The sequence below is a fragment of the Pinus tabuliformis genome, chromosome 2_2 (assembly GCF_031772625.1).
Source record: "Pinus tabuliformis cultivar Carrire ecotype Pingquan chromosome 2_2, CPIR1, whole genome shotgun sequence".
NCBI classification, from domain to species: Eukaryota; Viridiplantae; Streptophyta; class Pinopsida; order Pinales; family Pinaceae; genus Pinus; species Pinus tabuliformis.
This window is the reverse complement of record NC_142300.1, coordinates 1,180,986,690-1,181,000,047: the sequence shown is the minus strand read 5'-3', so window position 1 is coordinate 1,181,000,047 and position 13,358 is coordinate 1,180,986,690. Positions and strand designations below refer to the sequence as shown.

At 36.2% G+C, this 13,358-nt stretch overlaps 1 pseudogene; it reads left to right on the top strand.

Moving 5' to 3' along the window:
- The first annotated feature begins 946 nt into the window (after positions 1-946).
- Positions 947-4,128, top strand: LOC149197689 (UDP-glycosyltransferase 86A2-like; annotated as a pseudogene).
- The last annotated feature ends 9,230 nt before the right edge of the window (positions 4,129-13,358 follow it).

The window sequence follows — 13,358 nt, the reverse complement described above, 5'->3', positions numbered from 1 at the left end:
AAATACTTTCTTCCTAGAGAAGGGTAGAATAGGTGTATTTAGATTATAGGCTATTAAATGCTTTTAATTTGTTTTATCTTTCTCCATGAATATTTATAGATACTATATCTCCAAACATCCATATAATATAATAAGAGTAACAAGAAGGTCAAAGATGAGTTTCTTCTTATTCTATATCCAAAAGTTATCTGAATTACAATTATTTTCAAACCCATAATAAATTTTCCACAATGAATTTTCAACAATTTTAATTGAACTTGCGATAAATATTAATTTTAAAATACTAGTATGCAAATACTGCCATCAATGGCTCTCTAAAATATTGAAAACAATCAAAATAAATTTAACTATAATGTGTTTTACTCTTTTTTTTCAATATTATATTTTAATCCTTAACCCTTGAGGTATAGATAAGTTGATTTGAAGAGATTTTAATCCCTTACAAAATCACATGTTCAAACCTCATAGAAAGAATGGACTAATAGAAATCACTTTAAGAGAATTAAACTTCCAAAAAAAAACCTCCCCTACTTGGATAAACTCAACCTCACAAAAATTTTAAAAAGTAATAATATTGTTGAGATATAATATTGTTTTTAATTGATAGAACAATATTTTATATAATTTTAAAAATCAATATTTTTCCACTAGGATAAACTCAACGTGGTTACAATTTTCTTTTAAAAGTATTGTATGTTAATATTTGATAGAACAATATTTTATATAATTTTAAAAATCAATATATCTTTTTGTGGAGTAGTGACAACCATAAAATGACAAGTGTGATTTTAAAAATTCATATTATTTCTTTTCACAACAGAAACCATGAAACAGGTTGTCGAGGATACGGAACTGCCATAAAGAAATGCTCTCTTGCAAAACTCAGGAGCAGTCAACTACTCAGTCACCGTCCATGGAATTCTGTGGAACGCTTGGCTCTTAGACTTGTTCACACAAATCTTTAACTCGTATTTTTGTTATCAATATCTACTTAGTGGAAGTCAAGGTAAATGATTGAAGAATCAGCAACCACGGAGCACAGCTCCAAGGATAAGATGGCTCACAGTCCCGAATCTTTACATGCTCTGGTTATTCCATACCCGACGCAGGGTCACATGAATCCCATGATGCAGTTCGCAAAGAATCTTGCTTCCAAGGGTCTCATTGTCACCTTCGTTACCACCCATCACAGACGCCATCAGATTATTAAAGCTTATTCTCAGACTGATCAAGTCGAATCTATTCACCACGATGCCCAAAATATGGATATTGATATTCGCTATGCTCAGATCTCTGATGGGTTACCTCTCGATTTTGATCGGTCCGCCGGATTTTCCGAGTTTATGCACGGTGTGGAAAATATGGGAGGAGAGTTGGAACGCCTTATTCAGGAGCTCAACGAGACGGGACCTCCGGTATCGAGCGTCATAGCTGACACCATGCTTTTCTGGTCACTGCAAGTAACTAAGAAATTTGGTATTCCCTGGGTTTCGTTTTGGACACAGCCAACAGCTGTTTATTCAATCTTCTATCACGCACATCTGGTGGAGGCTCAACGCCAATCTCATGATAAAGTATCTGGTAAGCTTTTAGCAGGTCTGATTTAGTATAGTTGTTGAATGTGTTATTATGGTATATTTTGGAAATATTTCACAGCTTAGCAGGTCTGATTTAGTATAGTTGTTGAATGTGTTATTATGGTGTATTTTGGAAATATTTCGGAATTTGAAGTACAGGTTAATTTGTTTAAATGGTCTGTAAATTTTATTCTAGAATATTATTGGAACTTTCAATGTTGAATCTCTCTTATTCTATATTTTGGAATAATCTATATAAGAAAGAGGTGAGAAATGTGTTATTATGGTATATTTTGGAAATATTTTTGAATTTGAAGTACATTTTTTAGTTTGTTTTTGTTTAGCTTGTTTGTAGATTTCAATTTATAATATTTTTGGATCTTGTAATGTTGAATCTAATCTCTGAGATGGCCTAATTTGGAAATAATCTGAAATTTGAAATTTGCTATATAAGAAATAAATAAGTTTATATATTTTATATTTGGCCATTGGTTTTCCCACTTGGACGTACAGTTCTCTGTCTTTGGAGTGGGGTTTCTTGTTAGAATTTGTAATTACCCTGGTAGGAATTAGTTAAAATTAGAGAGTCAATTAATTAAGTATTGGGGGCTGAGTGTTGGAGTGAGTAAAGTCAAGTGTGGTTGCATGTGGATGCATGTCAAGATATTTTAGACATATAGCTAATTGGAAAAAGCCACTGTAAGAATCAGAATCATGTGTTATAATTTAATGTAAAAATCATGTGTTATATGATCAATATAAAAACAGCAGCTCATATTTTATGTATGAATTCACGGGCCTTTCCAACATTTCCAACTTCCTCGTCTATCTGATTTTCTCTGCCTTTCCAACATTTCCAACTTCCTTATCTATCTGATTTTCTGTGTGCTGCCTGTAGTTTTTTGAGGGAGCTGTCTTGTTTTTTGATCAGTATTGTTTCCAGTTGACAAATATGTCTATTTCTGGGAAGCTGTCTTTGCTCGTCCCTGGTTTTGTTGTACTGCTGTAGATAGTGGTTGTAATTTTCTGATCATTGCATTTTTTTTATATATAAAAGTGAAATATATATATATAATTTAATATAAGAAAAAGATTAATTATTTTAGGGAAAGATTTATTCTATAGCTCAGTATATATGTGTAAGGATGTGTAAAATGTCTATCAATCATCAAATTTAAAATTTTGTTCAGATTTACAAAAATAAAAAATCTAAAAATCTAAAAATTAAATTAATTAAATAAAAGCAATCAGGGTGAATAAATTAGATCTCTCTTCACTCATATTAGATCCATATTTAAAACATATCTATCATTTAGATTCTTAAATATTTTTATAATCTGCCGCCTGTTTTTGCAATCTGCAATTGAATCTTTTGCAATCTGCAATTGAATCTAATGAAGTTCAGCTTGTTGAATCTGAAAAAAAAAACTTTCCTGCTTTCCTTTTAATTTTATTATGATAACTGGGATAGGATTTAATTTGATTGATTATATTCCCGGCGTTTCAACTTTGCATCCAAAAGAACTTCCGTCCTTATTCAATGAGACAGACCCCGATTCACAATACTTATTGGATTTGTTTCGCAAGTCATTTCAGTCAAGTCGCGAAGCAGATTGGGTTCTCTGTAATTCTTTTGACGAACTCGAAAGTGCGGCAGTGAACGCTTCAATGAACTTAGAACCTCCAGTTTGGCGTGTGGGTCCGCTGCTTCCATCCGGTTATTTGAGGGCCGAAAGTCCTGATGGGAACATACGAACTGGAACAAACCTTTGCCCAGAGCAGGACTGTTCAGAGTGGCTCGATACAAAGCCCTACGGTTCTGTTATATACGTTTCGTTTGGTAGTTTGATTCACGTGTCTAAACCTCAGCTGGAGGAGATAGCCATGGGTCTGAAGGACAGCGGACAGCCCTTTATCTGGGTTCTGCGTCCCGACATAGTAGCTTCAACAGTCTCAGACATCTTACCGGATGGTTTTGTGGACGAGGTGGGAAGCCAGGGGTCATTGTTCCATGGTGCAATCAGCTGCAAGTGTTATCCCATCCCTCCGTTGCCGGATTCATTACTCATTGCGGCTGGAACTCAATGCTTGAAGCCATAGCCCTCGGAGTTCCTATGTTAGGATTTCCATTTTGGGCGGATCAATTCACCAACTGCAAGTTCATGGCCGATGAGTGGAAGCTTGGATTCCGATTGAGGGTAGTGGGTCGCGGTGAAGATAACCGGATCATAGACAGGAAAGATATATCCAGCGCTATCAGAATATTGTTCACCGACGAAGGGAAGGAGATGAAGAAAAAGGTTGTGGCCTTAAAAGATTGTGCGAGGACTGCAATGCGAGCGGGAGGATCCACAGACAGAAACATGGACAGTTTTGTAATGGGTTTGAAGGCATTAAATGTTAAACCTCAGGAAAAGCAAGACTGAATACTGTCGTCCATAGCTTGACCCACCTGTTGCGCTATTTTCATAGCTTACCCGTAAAGCCGATTTGATTCCAGATACTATTAAATATTTACTGATGTTTTGCATCCATATGCCACTAAATAATCACGCACTTTCATTAGAATATGGACTGGCATGGCACATATTTTGAACTACCTCTGGTGGTATTTTCATAGCTTATCCGCGCCGATTTGATTTCAGATACTATTAATTGGAGTCGTGCGTTAGTCAAAAGTAGTTGGAAAAAATTTCAAATTTTTTTGTAGAGGCAGTGTTTCAATCGTGTTTTTGATAATGGAAATGGATTCAGCACCATCAAAAACTTTTAAGACACTTAAATTTATAACTTGGATTTACAAAAATCCTTGCCAAATTTTCTTTAAATATAGCCAAAATTTCCATAACTTTTCGAGCAACTCCTCTGCCTCTTTAAACTATGCACTATAAACTATGCGCTATTCACTGATGTTTTGCATCCGTATGCCACTAAATAATCATGCACTTTCATTAGAATTTGCACTGGCATTGCACATATTACGAACTACCTCTCGTGGTTTTTGGGTGAAGATCTCATTCGTCGTATACATGAATGATTAATTCTTCTCCTCAGATTTTTGTTGTTTACTATGGGACATGTTGTAACTTAGGATCACATAGCTTAGTATTACATTGATCTGTTTTTTTTTTAAGATTGTTCTTATATTTATATGTGCATGTATATAATTAATTATTTTTTATGTTATTTATATATAATTTTTGGGTATAATTATTTTTAATTATTATATAATTTTGGGTATAGGTGATTTCTAATTCAGTTATCTTTAGTGGGTTTGATCACACAATGTTAACATATGTCTATATTATTGTGGCCAGACGCTTTTATTTTTATTTTTATTAATAAAATTATTAATAATTTTTGTAGTTTTATAATCAGGTGTGAAATATTATATTTAAAAATAATAAAATAATACTTATAATAATTAATTAAAAAAAATCAATCGTTACTACAAATAAAATTTTTAATTTTATTTTTATTTTTATATTTATTTTATATAGAGACAAAATATTCAGAAGTAAAGAAAAAAATGGATTTATCTTTTAATATTAAATTTAGTGTATGGCGCTGATAAGTGCCATGCAAAAATAGCATAATTTATATTATATGATATGTAATTTATTCTATGTTTTGTTGACATATAATAGTTAAAATAAAAATATATTAATAACAAAAAAATATTTTGTTATTAGCCCTAAATAAAATATTTCAATGTCCACATTAAATAAGATAGTTTTATATCAAATTTATATAAAAACATTAAAAATATTTTAAATTAATTTTTTTTTTTTATATTTTCACTTTTTATTGTAAGGGACATATGTAATTTATTGCATTCCTAATATGAAATTGCTATATAAAAATTTAAATATAAAATAACCAAAAAAAATAATATGGATTATTTATATATAAATAGAGACAATTCTTATTCATTTAATAGTTTTTTTTGTTTTTTTAACAGAAATGGTTGAGTTTTATTTTTAAGAAGAGGTTGGGCATGGCCAAACAACCTTTATTACAGTCAATTGAGATTTCTGGCTTTCTAGAATCCTCATATTTTGGCTTTTGTATCAGAGATTAGTTGTTGCTTTTGATTCTTTTAGAATGGCTGAGTGTTCCTTGCTTTGCTCCTGGTTTCTGTATATCCTGTCTTACATTTCCACTTTTCTTTGGTGATTTGAAACTTGCCTAACTTAAAATAATTCCCGTATATATATTGATCTCGAAGCCATATAATACAAACCCGAATATATTAAACCATATTAATATATATCCTGACCCCACCCCATTATATCAAACTACTATTCCATACCCAACCCCACATCAAGGTTAACACCCCACCATATTCATCACGCCATAGCTGTCATATCTTCCTCTGCCCAGATCCGATGCTTTTCGCGTCCCTCGCTGTCCGACACTTAACACCTCAGAAGTGCGCGAGATTGGTAGTTTTGTCTCTCCACGCGTCAATCCCTAAGGTACATCGCATCCGTTTGAGAAATAATTTCTAGTAGCCAAAAGCGGTGCGATAAAAACCACTTACCACTCCCCACGTCATATAAAACCGTCCTTTAATTGAATTCAATACTGCTCCCTGTTAAAACACCAAACCACTAATGGCCCATGCGATAAACTATTTACCTGTCGACTCCACGTGATGTTAAACCATCATGCGACTTTCCCGCTCTCTGCTGCTAAAACTCGTCCCACATTTCTTCCCAATTCAGTACAGTCTTTGATCACCTCCTCGCAAACTCAACTCATTTCTAGCAACTCGAATCTGTGTCCTCTAACTTTGTATTAGATCACGTTAGTTGTGCCAAGGCCCGATGCAAGATCACATTATGCTGTTGGGTCAACAGTGACTACATTGAGTAGCGTTTTGGGCTATTGGAGTAGCGCTAACCTGTGACTATCGTGTGAGCTGAGCAGGCCATTGTGAAGTTGTTTTTGGACTGATGGAGCAGCGATGAGACTGACCTGTAGGGATGCGGTGCTTACCTTTCCCATCAGTGATTGTCAGTCTGTGTCAGCACCTTCGTTCTACGTATTTCTTCTACATTCAATTTCGCATTTGGTGGATGCAATGATCTCTAAGATTTGCAATTTTAAGGAGACAAGACTTATGCATAGGGATTCAGGTTCACTGCCTTGTCTAACCTGTCCTTGCTCAGCTCTCCTTTTCTGTTAAGGAATTGGGTGCCTTTCAGCTTCTTCATCATTCTTTGCCAATATACCTTGAGCTAGAAGACATCCTTTTCTAGCCATTATATCAGCTTCCTTGTTTAGAGTTCGCATAACATGATAGAACGAGCAGGAAGTGAAATTTTGAGTCATCTTTATTATTCTTTCAAGGGTCTTCTTTAGAGCGGAGCTATTGAGTTTGTCACCTGTGTTAAGGATTTTAATTAGGATTTCGAAGTCCTTGAACATTTGAAGCTTTTCCCCTCTGTTCCTCTGAGCCAGCTAACACGCTTTGAGCAGTCCGAGAATCTCGGCCTGGTTGTTAGTGCTCTATCCTAGGCCCCAACTGAAGCTGTCCTTTTTGTGCCCATCTGTGGAGTAAATTGTTCCTCCTGCCCTTGATATCCCCAGGTTTCATTTGGAGGCTTCGTCGAAGAATATCGTGACTTTACCTTGATTTTTCTACCACTTTTTAAAGTCCGCCTCAGAGATCTGAATTCGCCACTCTGGATTGTGGCTAGGCAGGGATATATTCTTTTTGATGCTGGCCCATCTCAGGGATTCACCTAGCCAGTTGAGCTCTTCAGGGAGTAGGGAATTTTCAGGCTTATGAGGTCTATTTTCAAAAGTTTCCAGTAGAAGAGCTTTGTCCGTGGCAGTCACTCTGTTGGTGGATTGAATTTTGTTGTTGGAGATGGCTTCATTCCTTGCCAACCAGATTCCCCAACAGATATATTTTGGGATTGCATTACAGATTTTAGTCCATATTAATTTGCTTTTCAGAGTGTGAGGACAACATTCTTTCCATGTGGTGAAGAGGCTAACAACTGATGTCTGCTCAGGGATTTGGGTGTTGAGCCCCATGATTGCTTCCAACCTGAATTCTTGAGAAAATGGGCAGTCTATGAACATGTGTTCGATCGTTTCCTGAGCCTTGCAGCAGAGAGGCCATCTATGGGGACTAATGATTCCTCTTTTCTCTAAGTTATCTCTAGTGAGGGTCCTTTTTTGCATGAGAATCTAGCAGAAGAAGTTGATTTTTAGGAGTCCAAATGGGTCCCAAACATGCTGCCAAAGCTTTGTAGTGTGGATCTGATGTTGTTGTTCTTGTAGAGCTACAAATCCTAGCCGTGTTGAGAAAGCTCCGGTCTTCCCCCAACCCAGTTGTCCCTTGAATGGAGATGCACACGAGCCAGACCATAGAGTTTAGCTAGTAATTGATGGAGTTGAGGGAGCATCCACTGAGGAGATATATAATGCATTCATTTTTTAATATTGAATTGATATGTAATATTTAAAAAATAGTTATAACAAAAATATTTATATAAAGAGTGTCCTTGGATATATATTTTCTACTTCCAAATATGATTGGAGAGTCTATTAACATTTTAATGTGTAGAATGTGAATCATAAATAAAATATATCAATTTCAATCATGTATATACTATATAAAATAAAATATATCATACTTACAATAACAAATTAAAATAATAGTAACAAAAAAATTAATCTCACTATAAATAAATTACTTTAATTTCCATTTTAAATTTACATGTCCTTGCTATAAAGATAAACTACTTGAAACTAAATAAAACAAATGAATTTACATGTAATTCTTTTATTACTTAAAATGGAGTTGAGTGGTTACATGTAAAAATAATATAATTTATTTATTTATTTATTTATTTTTTTTTTTTTTATGACTAGTAGAATTGGTAACTAGCCAACTCTTGTACTCGCGTGACATGGGGTCGATCCCCGGCGGTTTCCACTGTGACCTCTAGGTGCAACCGCACCACCCCAAAGCATGGCGCATGGGTAAGTCGAGGTTTGAACCTATAACCTGCACATTAGTATGAACGCCTTAGCAGTGCGTTCACTGTGTAGAAAATCCTGTATATTCACAATCTCATGCAATGTACTAAAGCACAAGAGAAGAATCTACTTCTACTTTCAACTAGCGAAAGTCAATAGATCAATGAAACAAAAACAAGAAGAAGAAGATAAATCAATGACACGTAATAGAAGATGTATCTGGGGAAAGCCACTGCTCAAATCCCTGCTATCTGTATTACATATATCAAAAATATGAGTGAAGATAAAAAGCTTGTTCTCACTAGAATAATTTTGCACAAGTATTCTCATCTCTCTCAGCTCACAAGCTATCTCTTCACCAACACTTAGGCAATTACGTAGCTCTCCAAGCCCCTGATCTCTTGCGTAATTCCTAGGATGGATAACCCATATTTAAAGGGAATTCATGCTTCCAAAACTATGCAATCCAAACATAGGATCAATCTCTGATGCATGCATGATATTTACACTCCAGTAAATAATACAACTGATTAGTACATTGTCCTTGTACTTTAGTCTCAACTGGGTCTTTCTCAGAATCAACTAGCATGATTTATTGATGAGGGAATCTTCAGTTAACTAGAGTAGCACTACTGCACCAACTGACTGTTAACTGTCTATTGTTTCCTCAAACAATTTGGAACTAATTTAATTGAACTTAACTCAGTAAACTGAGTGATCTAATTTCCAACTCAATTTAAACACATATTGGACCCCTAAAACTTAGGGAGAACATATACATGACTACAGAAAGATTTCCAACTCGAAATTCATAAGCTAATTAGGTTAATTAATTAAACTTAATTAACTATTTACAAGTTGCTATGAGAATAGAATTCGATTTTAATTCACAGTTTAATTTAAGGACAAATTAAACTGGAATTTCTTGTTGCCATTTCTCAACACTCCCTCTAAAAATGAAATCGATTATCAACTAACTTGATCCTATCTCTGTGAAACTTGAATTTACATCTTCACAATGCCTTTGTCAAAATGTCTACATCTTTCTCCTTCATGGGAATGTACTCTAACAACATAATCCACCTCAATACACAATCTCGAAGATGATGATAATGGATATCAATATGCTTGGACTGATCATGAAAAACTAGATTTTCATATAGGTTGATACAACTCTAATTATCGCAGTAAATCACAGTTGGATCCATTTGGTGACCAAACAAATCAACCAAGATATTTCTCATCTAGATGGCATCACATGCTGCCTGAATTGCAACCATGTACTCTGTCTCTATCAAACTGAGTGCAACTGATCTTTGTTTCCTGTTGTACCAATAAACTACCACTGACCGCTGGCCCAATACTGAATATCCCTCTTGATGTGCTCTTCCTATCAATTAGACTCCCTACCCAATCTGCATTGGTGAAGCCTTGAAGCTTTACACCCTCTGTCAGTTTGTACCATAATCCATATTGAGAAGTGCCCCTAAGGTATCTCAACACATGCTTTTCTACCTTTCAATACATCTTGGTAGGCCTAACTATCGCTTGACTAAGATGGCTAACTGCATAGAAAATATCTAGTCCTGTGTTCACCAGGTACACGAGTGAACCCACAAGCTACTTGTAAACATTATCTTCCACTACTTCCCTTGAAGTGGCATCCTCCTTCCTCCAGTTACCTGCTAGAGGAGTTTCCATGGGTATGTTGCTCTCCATGTAGAATCTCCTAAGTATCTCATTGGAATACTTGCCTTGAGACACAAACAACTCCCCATCTCCCTGCCATACCTCCATGCCATGAAAGTAATGCATGAGCCCCATGTCCTTCATATCAAACTCTCTTGAAAGGTCCTCCTTGCAAGATTTGATCAGTTGATCATCAGCTGTCAGTATGAGATCATCAACATAAAGTATAATGATCAACAATTTACCTTCCACCACTATGTGGTATAGGTTCGCATCTGATTCACTCTTTGTGAAGCCCAACCCTCTGAAGTAGCTATCTATCCTAGTGTACCAAGCACGAGGTGTTTGCTTCAGCCCATACAACGCTCTCTTAAGATAGAACACATGCGACTCACAGTCAAAGGTCTCAAAACTTCTAGGACGCTCTATGTACACCTCTTCCTCAATCATGCCATTAAGGAAGGATGTCTTCACATCCATTTAATGTATCTTCCAACCCATCTGTGTTGATAGTTCCTATATAGATCTGATTGACGAGTACCTTGCAACAAGAGAAAAGGTCTCATAATAGTCAATCCCCTATACCTTTGAAAAGCCAGAAGCCACAAATCTAGCATTATGCTTCTCCACACTACCATCTGTAGCTTACTTTCCCTTTTAAAGCCAATGAGAGATCACCATTGACTTTTCCTCTGGTCTCAGGACCACATCCCAAACACTATTATGAACTATGGAGTCATACTCCTCAACCATGGCACCAACGCAAACCTTTTTCTGCACTACTTCCTCAAAGGAAGATGGGTCTGTCACAACACATTCATCCATAAAAGCCATGTATCCAATGTACCTCTTTGGTGACCTCCTCTTCATACACTGAAAAGTGGGTGCCCCCACATTCTCTCGTGCATCATCCAACAATCTATTAGCCTCTCTCATGCACTTTCTTCCCTATCTAGAAGACTCTACCTGAGTGGATGTCTCCACTCCTAGATCCTCTACACGTGGCTTCTCCACATCAATCTGAGGCTCCTCAACCTTATGATTTAAAAGCTCCTCATCCGCATGTAGCACAAGATCCCTCTCAAGAGAAACTTGCATGGCCTTCTCTTCATTGAATCTGATGTCCATGAGAACCACTATCACCTGTTGGTTGACAAGTACGCCCGATAGTTAAGAGGTGTATCAGTGTACCCCATAAAGATCCCCAACTTTGTTGTAGGCTCAAGCTTCTTCCATGCATCTTGGTGACATGGAAATATACCGATGACCCAAAAATCCTGAAATGACCAACATCTAGCCTCTTACTGGAATAAGCCTCGTCTGGTGTCTTCATGTCAAGTATCCGATGTTGGCCACGGTTTGGAACATAAACTGTTGTGTTGCATGCCTCAACCCACAAGTGTAGTGGTAGGCATCGATTGTGCAAGATCGCCCTCGTTGCGCCTAATATGATTTTGTTCTTCCTCTCGGCCACCCTATTCTACTGAGGGTTATTGGGTGCCTGTCAACTCTTGTTTAATACCTTTCCCTGCACAAAAGTTCTTAAACTTGTTTGAGACATACTCACCACTGTTATCACTTTATAGAGATTTAAACTTATTCCCAAAATCTTTCTCCACCAATGCTTTAAACTCACAAAACTTTGTGGAATTTTGATCCTTTTTCTACATGAAAAATATCTAGCAATTTGATCCTTGGACTTCTCGAGTGGACAATTTGTACCAAAATGGCCCATCTCATGACAATGAAAGAACTTAACTTTCATCATGTCTTTCTTATTACCTCCATGATAAGAATCTGATTTGGAATGGGAAGCTTTCCGTTTCTCTTTTTTCACCTTAATCTCTAAGTCACAATTCTCTTCATCATTAGTCTTTGGTGAAGAGCCATCCCTGGTGTTCCTCCTGATCACCTCCTGCATCAAATCTGACAAAAATCTATCCCAATATAACAGCTTCTTCCGACCATTGACATAGTCATGATAACTATGCCAACTCTTTGGGAGTCCTAGAAGAGAAAGAATCACCACATCATCCTCATAAGTCATGATTCCAACACTTCCAAGTTAATCATGATAGTGAGTGAACTTGGTCAAGTATTTTGGAATCATATCACCTTTTTCCACTTTGATTTTTCGAAGTTTGTGCTTCAGTGCCAATTTCCTTCGGTGACTATTGTTCTAATACAATTCCATCAATGTTTTCCACATAGCATATGAAGTTTCCTTGCCATGGAGTCTAGAGACAATGTGGCCTTGAACTCCCTCAAGAATTATCTGCCTCAGCTTCGCCACACACTTCTTCCATTTGGCAAAGTTTTGTGCATCTGATGTTTCTGGCTTAGGAATTTCTTGATCAATGAATTCCTTCAAGCCATGATCCTCTAAGACATCCTCCATTCTGTCCCTCCAGGCTACAAAATTCGAGCTACCTTCCAAGGCATACTTGGGCCGCAAATTGTAGAACACCATCTGTCGATCTTGAAGTATGTATTGCGAATTTAAATTTCTATTGTAACTCAAAACTTCAAAATATCCTATAGTATATTGTTCTCAGCTCTGATACCATGTAGAAAATCCTATAGATTCAAAAGCTCATGCAATTTACTAAAGCACATGACAAGAATCTACTTCTACTTTCAACCAACGGAAGCCAATAGATCGATGAAAACAATAAGAACAAGAAGAAGATAAATCAATGATACATAACACAAGATGTATATAGGGAAAGCCACTTCTCAAAAACCCACTATCTGTATTGCATATATTGGAAATATGAGTGAATATACACATTTTTTAATCACTAGAACAATTTCTCACAAGTATGCTCAACTCTCTCAGCTAACAAGCTAGCTCTTCGCCAACACTTAGCTAATTTTGTAGCTCTCCAAGCCCCTAATCTCTTGCATCATTCCCAGGATAAATAACCTGTATCTAAAGGGAATTCATGATTCCAAAACTGTGCAATCCAAACATAGGATCAATCTTTGATGCATGCATGATATTTACACTCTAGTAAATAATACAACTGATAGTACACTATCCTTGAACACTAGTCTTAACCATGTCTTTCTCAGAATCAAAATGCATGAGTT